Genomic DNA, 11,785 nt, shown 5'->3' on the forward strand with positions numbered 1-11,785 from the left:
GCAGGGTTGATTGCCCAGACACTGAAAGTGCCTTTGGCGATGTTACTTGAGTTGGGGGGCAGGGTTACAGAGAGTTACTGGGGTGGGGAGTGCCAAGTTCATCACGTCAATGCAGTTTCTGATTTATCTGTGTGAGAGAGGGCTCAATACAAGAAAGATGGCACCTGCCTGTAGACCACACAGGGATAATGGAGGCCTACATCCACACAACTCAGTCGTATCCTGTAGGTCTCTGGAGCCTTGTGAGTTGCTGCCTTTCAGCTAGAGCCCAGGGAGCCAGACTGTGAGTGAATGAGTTTGTGTGCATGCCCTGTAAGAGGACATCTGTATTCCCTACAGCTTTCTGTCTCACATGGATGGTTGTAATCCCCACTGTTTTTCACAGCCAGATGTTGTGGGGGCTCCTCTTCCTGGCACCAGTACTCTGGTCTGGGAAGCCCGGTGCAGGGCTGGGATGCCTCACTCCTCTGAGGGGGACCTCCACCACTGAGATAGTTCTCCAGAGCTCAACATTATCCGTGGGTGTGGGACCAGTCCATTTCATGACTCCCTCCCCTCCTACCTGTCTTTTTTTTTTTTCAGAGAGGAGGCATTAAGGATTCATGCCATACGTTTATTTACAAACATTTCTAGTATGTTGAGTTCAACAGTTTGATCCATTTTTCAAAGTGACTGCACCTCTTAAAATGCTCCTCTTCATATCTCTTTCATGGATTAAGTAAAAGATCCTTATTTTTTAAGCAGCTGGTGTCTTACTATAAAGAAAGGTGCGGCAAATCCAGATCCAAAGTACAGAGTCATTATAACTAGCAACCGCCGCTTGTTTTCCACTGAAAATGGCAAATTCTTCCCACTCCTCATAGTGGCTTCTGTGGACGACAGAGGTTGTGAACCTCCGGATGCTCTGTCCCAACATTGTGTTGTTGGGAGGCCTGCAAAAAGGCACAGAGACCGAAAACGGAGGAAATGGCAGTTCCTCCTTTTCTCTCAACCTCCTCCTACCTGTCTTGATGTGGCTTTTTATTTAAATGATTAATTATATAAGTTCTGTTCAGGTAGTCTTCAGATAGTTCTAGAAATTAACTGCTCTACAATTCAGTTGTAATTTTAATGTGGTCAAGGGAAATGGCAAGCAAAGTGTTTACCTATTCTGCCATCTTGGAAAACCTATGTTGTGCCTTCTTAGGTGCTTAACACCTCTGTAGATAAGGCCAGCCAATATCTCTTTGTTTTCACATGGGAAGGACAACAATACAAGTTCTTTCAATTAAGTTCGCGAACTCATCCTAGAAAAAGTGCTACATAACTCATTGCTGAATATCACCATGGTCACATTCAAAGTACTCCCCTTGGTAAGCTATGGACCAATGTCAGAATCTAGTCCACCTTTCAAAGCAATTTTGGAACTCATTTTCTAGAATGGCCATCAGAGCTCTCATTGTATTACACTTGATATCCTGAATGTCATCAAAATGTCTCCCTTTCACTATTTTCTTTATCTTCAGGTAAAGAAAGAAGTCATTGGTGGCCAGATCAGGAGAGCAGCGAGGGTATCCAATACAGTTATTTGTTTACTGGCTAAAAACTTCTTCACAGACAATGCTGTGTGAGCTGGTGCATTGTCATGATGCAAGAACCATGAATTGTTGGTGAAAAGTTTAGGTCATTTTTTTCTAACTTTTTCATGCAGCCTTTTCAGCACTTCCAAATAGTAAACTTAACTGTTTGTCCAGTTGGTACAAATTCATAATGAATAATATCCCTCTGATATCAAAAAAGGTTAGCAATATCATTTTGACTCTTGATTTGGACTGATGGAATATTTTTGGTCATGGAGAATTGGCTGACTTCCATTGTGCACTTTGACACTTTGTTTCAGGGTTGTATTGGAACACCCCTGTTTCATGACCAGTGATAACATGGTCCAAAACATCATCCTGCCTCTCCAAAAGGTCTTGACAAACTTCAACTCTCCTTTGCTTTTGTTCGACAGTGAGCTCCTTCAGGACCATTTTTGTATATATGTTTCTCATGCCAAGAATTTCAGTTAAGATTTTCCTGTTTCTCTATCAATGTTTAATTAGTCAGCTGATGATTTTGATGCGCAGTTCGTCGAATTTTTGCAATGTTTTAATCTGTTCTTCTTGTTACTGGCCGCCCTGAACTCTCTTCATCAGTGATGCGTTCTCTCCCCTCAGAAAAATGTTTAATTCATTTGTACACTGCCTTTTTCTTCATGGCATTATCCCCATAAACTTGGACTAACATATCCCTGATTTCACTTCTACTCTTGTCAAGCTTAACAAGAAATTTAATGTTTGTTCATTGCTCTAATTCAAGCTCAGACATTCTCGCGATGGCACACAAAAACACGCAACAACAATAATGAATGCCACTCAGCAAGACACTGCCACACATTAACATATACACAGCTGGCAGACACTGATATACCAAGGTTATAAAACCTTATCGAGCTGTTTGTACAGTGCTGCTAATGTAAGTGCACAGAGGGAAGTTTGCAAATGTAATTGTCAGACCTTGTATACACAATAAAATATTACTCAACCATAAGAAATGGTGAAACATTGCCATTTGTGACAACATTGATGGATCTTGAGATTATCATAATAAGAAAATAACTCATGGGCCGGCCCTGTGGCTCAGGCGGTTAGAGCTCCATGCTCCTAACTCCGAAGGCTGCCAGTTCGATTCCCACATGGGCCAGTGGGCTCTCAACCACAAGGTTGCCAGTTCAAGGGATGGTGGGCTGCACTCCCTGCAACTAGGAACTGGCAACTGGACCTGGAGCTGAGCTGTGTCCTCCACAACTAAGATTGAAAGGACAACAACTTAACTTAGAAAAAAGTCCTGGAAGTACACACTGTTTCCCAATAAAGTCCTGTTCCCCTTCCCCAATTAAAAAAAAAAAATCTTTAAAAAAAAAAAGAAAATAACTCAGACAGATAAAGTCGAGAACCATATGACTTTATTCACATGTATAAATCTGAATATAAATCTGAAAGCAACAAATAAACAAGACAAACAGAGAAACAAAAACTTAAAGACACAGACAGCAGTTTAGTAGTTACCAGAGGGTAAGGGGGTATGGTGAGGGTAGAAAAGGGAAAAGGGGGTCAAATATGTGGTAATAGAAGGAGAAATTACTCTGGGTTGTGAACACACAATGCAATACATAGGTGATGTATTATGGAAATGTACACTTGAAACCTATATAATTTTACTAATCAATGTCACCCCAATAAATTTAATTTAAAAAGCAGATTTAGATGATACAAAATTTCCTGGAGGTTCTGCCCTATTACAAACACAGATGTCTAGTTTCTATGTTCCCTTTCCCAAGGAGGACAGGATCCACCTTTAAAAATTTTTAGCTTTAGAGGGACACAAGGTTTCTAAGAAAAAAGCTGTAGTTTGTTAAAACTCAGGTTCATTATTTAGGGCACCAGATCTTAAAACAAGGGCTGCATCTAGATCCAATTAGGTTTCATAGCATCCTGAACCTTCCCAAACTCAAAACTAAGCATCAATTATGAGGCTTTCTTGGGATAGCTGGTTGTCGTGCGAGGTGACCTGTGGGGTCTCTGGTCCCACTCTCCACATAAGAACACAGGATATGGTGAGGCCAAAAAGGAACACCAACGGAGCCATAGGTAGGGGAGTCATACCACTATAGTCTCGCTGGCGGCTGGGTTAGAGACACAGGAAGTAGGAGCCACAGGATCCTCTACTTGCTGTCTGCTTCTCTGCAATCCACAATCCATACTCTGCCTTTTGCTAGCTCAGTCACCATCTTCTTGCTAGGCCCCATTTCCTGTTAGCGTAGCCACAGCAGTTATATTAGTGGCCAATGGCTCACTGGTTACAGCTGACGGTCAACGAGCCACACCTGATGGCCATCCAATCACAGTTGATGACCATTTACTACCTGAGCCAGCACCTTTCTATGTGAGGCCGAGAGCCTGGAAACTGCTATCTGGAGCTCTGTCCCCGTACTCCACCCCATACAGGGTCTTGCCTCTCAATCTACGCAACAAAGGTTTTTCGCGAGGGGCCCTGTGCGAGGAGCCTGGAGGTGAATGCAATATCCTGGACACAGCCAGGCTCTCTGGGCACAGCCAGGGTTTCTCAGGGCACAACCAGTCCTTCTGGACACAGCCAGACTTCCTGGGCTTCTTAGGGTACCACCAGTGTCCCTGGACACAACCAGGGTTTCTCAGGGCACCACCACTCTCTCTGGGCACGGCCAGACTTCCTGGACTCTGCCAGGGCTCTCAGGGCACTGCCACTCTCTCTCTGGGCCTCTCGGGGTACTGTGCTGGAACAACAGCGGCTCACAGTCAAGGTGCTTACATATTCTCCATGGCGGCCAGTCAAGACACAAAAGCTAACATCCGCCAGTTCCACTACATGGTGGTATGTTCCCAAGCAAACAGTCAAGAGGTCCATTAAGGTAGGAGTGGAAGGCAATTCCCCATAGTCCATAGTCATTCGCCAGGGCTGTCCTGGGAGTGAGGGACAACCTTGACCTCACCCTCATCTCCCATGGAGGATTCAGCAAGCATTTCCTCCTGGGACTACAAGTCCTGCATCCAGGCTGCCTCAGCAAGCACTTCCCAGCCCACAGGGCCGCAACGACCTTCGCTTTCTCTGGCCTATGCTGGTTGGGAACCGTCCACGTCTTTCCACCCCTCCACGGGGGTCCAGCTCTCCAGGAGCTGCACTACTTTTCCTGTGCTGGTGGGAGAACCGTAAACATCTTCCCACCCCTCCACAAGGGTCCAGCTCTCTGGCAGCTGCTCCTCCTGGTCTTCCTGAGACTGACGCACAAATTGCTCCACTGCCCTTTGGAGAGCTTTGGCCAGCACCATACCCTGCTCTCTGCGCCATTTGTCGTGCGAGGCGACCTGCGGGGTCTCTGGTCCTGCTCCCCACATAAGAACGCAGGACATGGTGAGGCCAAAAAGGAACATCCATGGAGCCATAGGTAGGGGAGTCATACTGTGGGGACAAAGCCCCAAAAAAGTTTCCAGGCTCTCAGCCTCACATAGAAAGGTGCTGGCTCGGGTAGTAAATGGCCATCAAATGTGATCAGATAGCCAGCAGCTGTGGCTAGTTGGCCATCAGCTGTAACCTGTAAGCCATTGGCCACTAATATAATGGCTGTGGCTACGCTAGAAGAAAGAGTGGGGGATAGCAAGCGCGGACTGCTGTTAGGCAGATTACGTAGATCTTGCTTCCTGTGTCTCCAGCCCAGCCGCCAGCGAGAGTATATTGGTTTGACTCCCCTACCTATGGCTCCGTGGGTGTTTCTTTTTGGCCTCACCATGTCCTGCGTTCTTATGGGGGGAGCGGGAGCAGAGACCCCGCCGGAAGCCCTGCAGGACACATACCAATATAGTCTCGCTGGCGGCTGGGCTGGAGATACAGGAAGTAGGAGCCACAGGATCTGCTACTTGCTCTCCGCCTCTCTGCAATCCGCAATCCACACTCCGCCACTTGCTAGCTCAGCCATCATCTTCTTGCTAGCCCCCATTTTCTGCTAGCGTAGCCATAGCAGTTATATTAGTGGCCAATGGCTCACTGGTTACAGCTGACGGCCAACTAGCCACGGCTGATGGTGATCCAATCACAGTTGATGGCCCTTTACTATCTGAGCCAGCATCTTTCTATGTGAGGCTGAGAGCCTGGAAACTGCTTTCTGTTGCTCTGTCCCCACACTGGTATTATTGGAATTGGTTTTAAAGTTTTCTCTCATGGCCCAGCTTTTATATGCCTTACTGAAGAACACCAAACCTGACACTATTACTTGGGAAGATGAGGATGACCTAACTTTTAATACCTTAAAAGAAAGCTTAATATATCCCCCTGCACAATTTCCAACTCCCTTTGATCCTTCTAGTATGCAAAAAGGAAGGGAATGCCTTGGGGTACTCACCCCCACCCCCAAAATCAGAACCACCATCGACTCACAGGGTATCATAGCCAACAGCTAGGCCATATGGCAGAAGGCTACTTCCTATTACCTACGCCATTCTACTGTAATTTTGGTTAAGGCCAGAAAATAATCATATGATCTCTTTTAACCATCTTTGTGCCACATTCTGTGGAAGCTTAACTCCCAACTTAAACACAACACTTTTCAGTCAGTCATCTCACCTCCTATAAAATCCTCTTGCTAACCTTTTGTGGGGACAGAGCCAGGAGAGAAGTTTCCAACCTCTTGGCCTCCCGTGGTAAGGTGCTGGCTCGGTTATTAGATGGCCATCAGCTGTAACCAGTTAGCCATTAGCCTACTGCTTAGCAATTAACCACTAATATAACTACTGTGGCTATGCTAGAGGGTTGGTAGGCAGAGAAGCAGACTGGATTGCAGATCATGTGGCTCCTGCTTCCTGTATCTCCAATCCAGCCTCTAGTGAGAATATAGTGGTATGAACCCCCATCCATGGCTCCATTGGTGTTCCTTTTTGGCCTCACCATGTCCTGCGTTCTTGTGTGGGGAGTGGGACTAGAGACCCTGCATGACACATGGCACAGTGAGCAGGGTGCAGTGCCCTCCAGAATCCCTAAAGGGGTAATGGAGCAGTTTATACATATGAAAGCTTAGTTTCTCGAGCAGGGTATGGAGTTGGCCAGAACTCTCTGAGGATGGTGGAGCAGTTTGTGCATATGAACACTCAGTATCAGGAAGCCTGTGAGGAGCGGCACTGGGAACAGGAAATGTGATCTGCTTGGGAGAAACATGACCCCTTGGTGAATTGGTGGTCCTCTCAAGCTTCCGGATGGCATGCCGCCCCGTTGGCCAAAGCAAGTGTTGTCTTCCTTTTGGTGTTCTGCTGTGGGCTCCTAGAGTAGTGGATATCTGACACAGAGGCCTCCACCCAATCAGACTCCTGGTGCAGCGAACAGGATTCCAGCCAGGTAGGGAGGGTGTCTGACTCTGGCCAGGAGGACAGGTGGCCCCCACACTGTGTGTGGTACCCGGTAGCCACTGTTCTCAGGAATTGGACTCCCAAGGAGGCGTGGGAGGACATGGATGGCTCTCCGGCCAGCATCGAGAGAGCCCTGAAGGTTCTGGCTGAGCAGTTGCCGGAGGAGGTAAAAGGTATAGCTGGCCGTGTGGGCTAGATGTTCCTTGCTGCGTTGCATTGCATTGTAACACGGAAGACACGCTTAATGAAATAGCCCAGGGTCAGGACCAGCAGTCCCGGTGGGAGGCACTGGAAGCTCAGGTCTGCCTGTTAAAGGAGGAGCCCCACAGTGGAGACTGAGGCAGAGGTGGACAACGCGAGTGGAAGCGATGTAGCTCCCCACCCCCATGCCTGGCCCATTGTACAGCAAAAGGTGAAGCATGAGCAATCTTTGGGCCATGGGGGCTTTGCTGCTGGTAATGTAGCTGTGACTGAGTTCACAACCTACACCCATTACACTCCCACTGATTTGCAGTAGCTGGGTATGCAGTGCCAACAGCGCATGGAAAGCTGCTCCCAGCTTGGCTGCTGTGATTATGGCATGAAGGGGCAGACAGCATTCTCTGCTCCCCAGGCGAAATGGAAAAGCTCCATGACAGGAGCTTCCATGACAGGGCAACAGGGCATTCGTCCCTGTGACAAAGGTTACACAATTGCCATAGGTTGGTGGAAGACCAGGGCAAGCACACTCTAATGGAGTAGGCTCACCACTGCAGTATGCACAGTATGGGGAGAAGCTGGCGAGCTGCCAGACACTGTGAATCAATGGAAATCGTATACAGAACTTACTCAAATCATCTGTGAAATGGGTATGAGGCATACTATGTTCAACCCTAATATGTGGGGCCCAGATGACGAACATTTTACAACCAGCATGAGAGATCTGGTTTTGGATACTGCCCCTGCAAATGCTTTTGGATTGTTGGTTGCCATTCTTACGCCCTATGTGGGGTGGTGGATTCATGAAGTTACCATTGCCATAGCCACCCTAGGGGATGTTGAAAGCCGGTGGCAAAGGAAATTAAGACAGGAGGTCTAAGAAGTCAAGGCCTGGAAGGCCAAGTCAAAAGTAAGGGGGCCAGGTCGCAGTCCTCAGAAGGTAACACGCACGCAGATGTGGCATGATCTTTTGGCAGCAGGGGTTCATCAGGAAAAACAGACGAAAACCAATGCACTCTTGTTGGAACTTTGGAAACAGCTGTGTTCAGAACAGCAATGCTGGCGAAGCCTAAAGGAGAAGTCCGAGAAAGTGTGACCCGTGTCCCTCCAGGATTTCATGCAGCTGCTTGAGGCCGACTCCTTTCAGTTTGATTGGGGGGAGGCCAAGGTACCTGGTCAGAGGGGACGAGCAGGGACCGGAGGCCCCATGTGGAACTGTCCATCCATTGGTCCCTTCTAATGTGCAGAGGGTTTTGGACCTAGTTGACACCGGTACAGACTGCAGTCTTATTTATGGGAACTCAGAACTGTTCCGCAGACAAGCAATCTGCATTGATGGCTACGGGGAAAGACTGTGACTGTGAAAGCTGTTTCCTTACCACTGGGTATAGGAAGGCTTCCCTCCCCCTCCCCCCCACATACCTACATGGTGTATGTCTCCCCCATCTTGGAATATATTCTAGGAGTGGATGTGCTAAATGGCCTCAGTTTACAGACATCAGTTGGAGAGTTCTGTCTCTGGATCCGGGTGATGAAAGCAGTGACATGTGGTCATGGTCACCACCCTCCTCAAGTGTTGCCGCAGCCCCAGCGTGTGGTTACAGTGAGACAGTACTGCTTGCCAAGAGGACAGGAGGATATTGGTCATACAATTTTGGAGCTGGAGAAGGCACATATTGTGAGGCCGACACATAGTCCCTTTAATTCCCCAGTATGGTCTTTCAAGAAGCCAGATGGGACCTGGTGAATGACTGTGGACTATAGGGAGTTAAATAAGGTGATGCCACCTTTGCACGCTGCGGTGCCTTCAATTCACAATTTCATGGATCGTCTGACTGTCCGCCTGGGAACATATCACTATCTAGTGGACTTGGCAAATGTTTTTTCTCCATTGACATTGCACCTGAGTATCTAGAGCAGTTTGCTTTTACTTGGGACAGACGGCAATGGACTTTTCAAGTCCTTCCACAAGGATACTTGCATAGCACAACTATCTGCCATGGGCTCATATCCCAAGACTTGGCACAGTGGGATCGCCCGTCCTCTGTGATCTTGTTTCACTATGTTGATGACATGTTGCTAACTTCTGATTCTCTTTCAGATTTAGAGCAAGCCGCTCCCTCTCTTCTCGGCCACCTGAAGTCACGTGGCTGGGCGGTGAATGAGGAAAATGTCCAAGGCCCCAGCTTATATGTCAAGTTTTTGGGTGTTGTGTGGTCGGGTAAGACAAAGGTCATACCTGAGGTGATTATCGATAAAATACGAGCATTTTCCCGGCTGACAAAGGTCTCCCAATTGCAGACGTATTTGGGTCTGCTGGGGTATTGGCGGTTGTTTGTACTTCATTTAACACAAATGGCAAGGCCTTTGTATAACATGATTAAAAAAAAGGGGGCCTCATGGGATTGGAGAGAGGCTATAGAGCAAGCCTTTGTTGCCACAAAATGGGCAGTGCAGCAGGCACAGGCTCTGCAAGTGGTAGACCCTAGTCGACCATTTGAATTTGATGTTCACGTAACCCAAGAGCATTACAGTTGTGGCCTCAGGCAACAGCAAGAACATCTCCTCTTGCCAGTGGGATTTTTGTCCCAACTGTGGAAAGGAGCGGAAGTCCGCTACTCTCTAATAGAGAAACAACTGGCTGCTGTTTACGCAGCCCTAGTGGCCACAGAAGCCATCACAGGAACTGCACTGGTTTTGGTTTGAAGAACCTATCCCGTACAGGGGTGGGTCCATACGTGGACCCAGGGACCCAAAATGTGGGTGGCACAAACCACCACCCTCGCCAAGTGGAATGCCTACTTGGAGCAATGTAGCACCCTTAGTTAAAGCTCTTTGAGCACAGAGCTACTGTAAGTCTTCGGACTGTTGAGCTTGTAGCCCAGGCTGAGCCAAGCACTCCGCCTAGAGGGGAGGACTTGGAGCCCACGCCTTACAGAGAAGGACATTCCCCAGTACCTGAAGATGCCTAGTATACGGATGGCTCTAGCCGGGGAGTTGCAGCCATTTGGACGGCTATTGGTGTGCAGCCCAATACAGACACCATTTGGTTTGATACCGGGATGGGTCAGAGTAGCCAGTGGGCTGAGCAATGGACTGTGTGGATGATAATTAGCTATGAGCCCGGGCCCCTAGTTATTTGTACTGGCAGCTGGGTGGTGTTCCTGGGCCTAACATTGTGGATCCCTACATGGAAACACCAAAACTGGTTGGTAGGACACCATCCACTATGGGGTCAAGCCATGTGGCAGGACCTCTGGCACCTAGGGCAGGGAAAGGAGGTGACCCTAATGCATGGCATAGGTCACTCTCCCTTGGTGTCCCCAGGTAATGATGAAGCAGATGTCCTAGCACGGGTCCGATGGTTAGAACGGGCCACTGCCACTGATGTGTCTCATTGGCTGCATAGGAAATTGTAGCATGTTGGAAGCTGAACCATGTGGCAGGTGAGCAGACGCTGGGGTCTGCCTTTGAAATGGCAGGAGATAGCAGATGCCTGGTATGACTGTGCCTCCTGTGCCCAGGACAGTCCCCAATGGCGGAGGCTGTCCTGGGAAACACAGCAGATTAGTTGAGGGAGGGTGCCCCTCACTCGCTGGCAAGTGGATTACATCGGACCCCTGCCCAAGGCCTGCAATGCAATGTATGCGTTCACAGCAGTGGACACTGCTACAGGGCTGATGTTTGCTTGGCCGAGTCTGGCTGTGGATCAGCGTCATATAGTGGTCACTCTTACACGGCTGTGAGCCCTCTATGGGCTTCCACAAGTCATTGAAAGTGGCAGAGGTACTTATTTTATGGGGCAAGAAGTGCAGCCCTGGGCTGCCAGTATGAACGTACAATGGTTGTTTCATACCCTGTACAATCCACAAGCAGCTGGTATGATTGAACGCTACAACGGTCTTTTGAAGCAAGGCCTCTTGGTGTCAAAACACCCTCCCACGATGCGTAACTGGGCCTCACGTCTATGGGACATCTTGCGAATCCTGAATGAGAGACCACAGAAGGGACGGCCCGTACCAGTAGAAACTCTGCTACATCGAAGGGCCATTCCCATTCAGTTACAGGTTACCACAAGTGAGACTCTGTTAAAGCCAGGCAATGGCAGAAATGAAAACATTTTGCTGCCAGCACCCACATGCTTGAAACCAGGGGAATGGCAGCAATGGACTTGGCCTTGGCAGGTCAAAAGCCCCCACTGTTGGTGGTTGGGCTTGATAGCTCCATGGGGGGCCGGTTTGACCCATGAGTTGTAAGTGACACCAGAGGTGGTGGCTGAGTGGCCACCACAAGTGACTGTGGTATACGGAGGTCCCGATGCTGGGATGATTTTGCGGGGAACCTCTGTGCTCTCACTATGGCCTATTATGGGGTCCCGTTCTGCTACATGTTGAAACCACGCAAGAGACCGACCCCAAGCACTGCCATAAAGGTCTGGTAGTACAAATCAGGAAAGGTGCTGGTGGCAGCGACCCTCCTTCTTAGGACAAAACACTAGCATATATCCTCCCAGATGGAAGAGATTTGCCATTGTTGGTCCCTATGACTACTATTTCTTTCCGCCCATAGGTGCCTGTAGGCTAATATGACTCAGGGCCCCTCACGGAAGATGCTTGTTGTGTAGATTGTGAGGC

At 48.5% G+C, this 11,785-nt stretch overlaps 1 pseudogene across 1 annotated transcript; it reads right to left on the reverse strand.

Annotated features, from left to right (window-relative positions):
* Positions 1-729: 729 nt before the first annotated feature.
* LOC308506530 (cytochrome c oxidase subunit 7C, mitochondrial-like) lies at positions 730-916 on the reverse strand (annotated as a pseudogene). The gene has a single exon. The product of its transcript is annotated as a cytochrome c oxidase subunit 7C, mitochondrial-like (transcript).
* Between the last annotated feature and the right edge of the window lie 10,869 nt (positions 917-11,785).

The sequence above is a fragment of the Rhinolophus hipposideros genome, assembly GCF_964194185.1.
Source record: "Rhinolophus hipposideros genome assembly, chromosome: 13".
In the NCBI taxonomy this organism is placed as follows: domain Eukaryota; kingdom Metazoa; phylum Chordata; class Mammalia; order Chiroptera; family Rhinolophidae; genus Rhinolophus; species Rhinolophus hipposideros.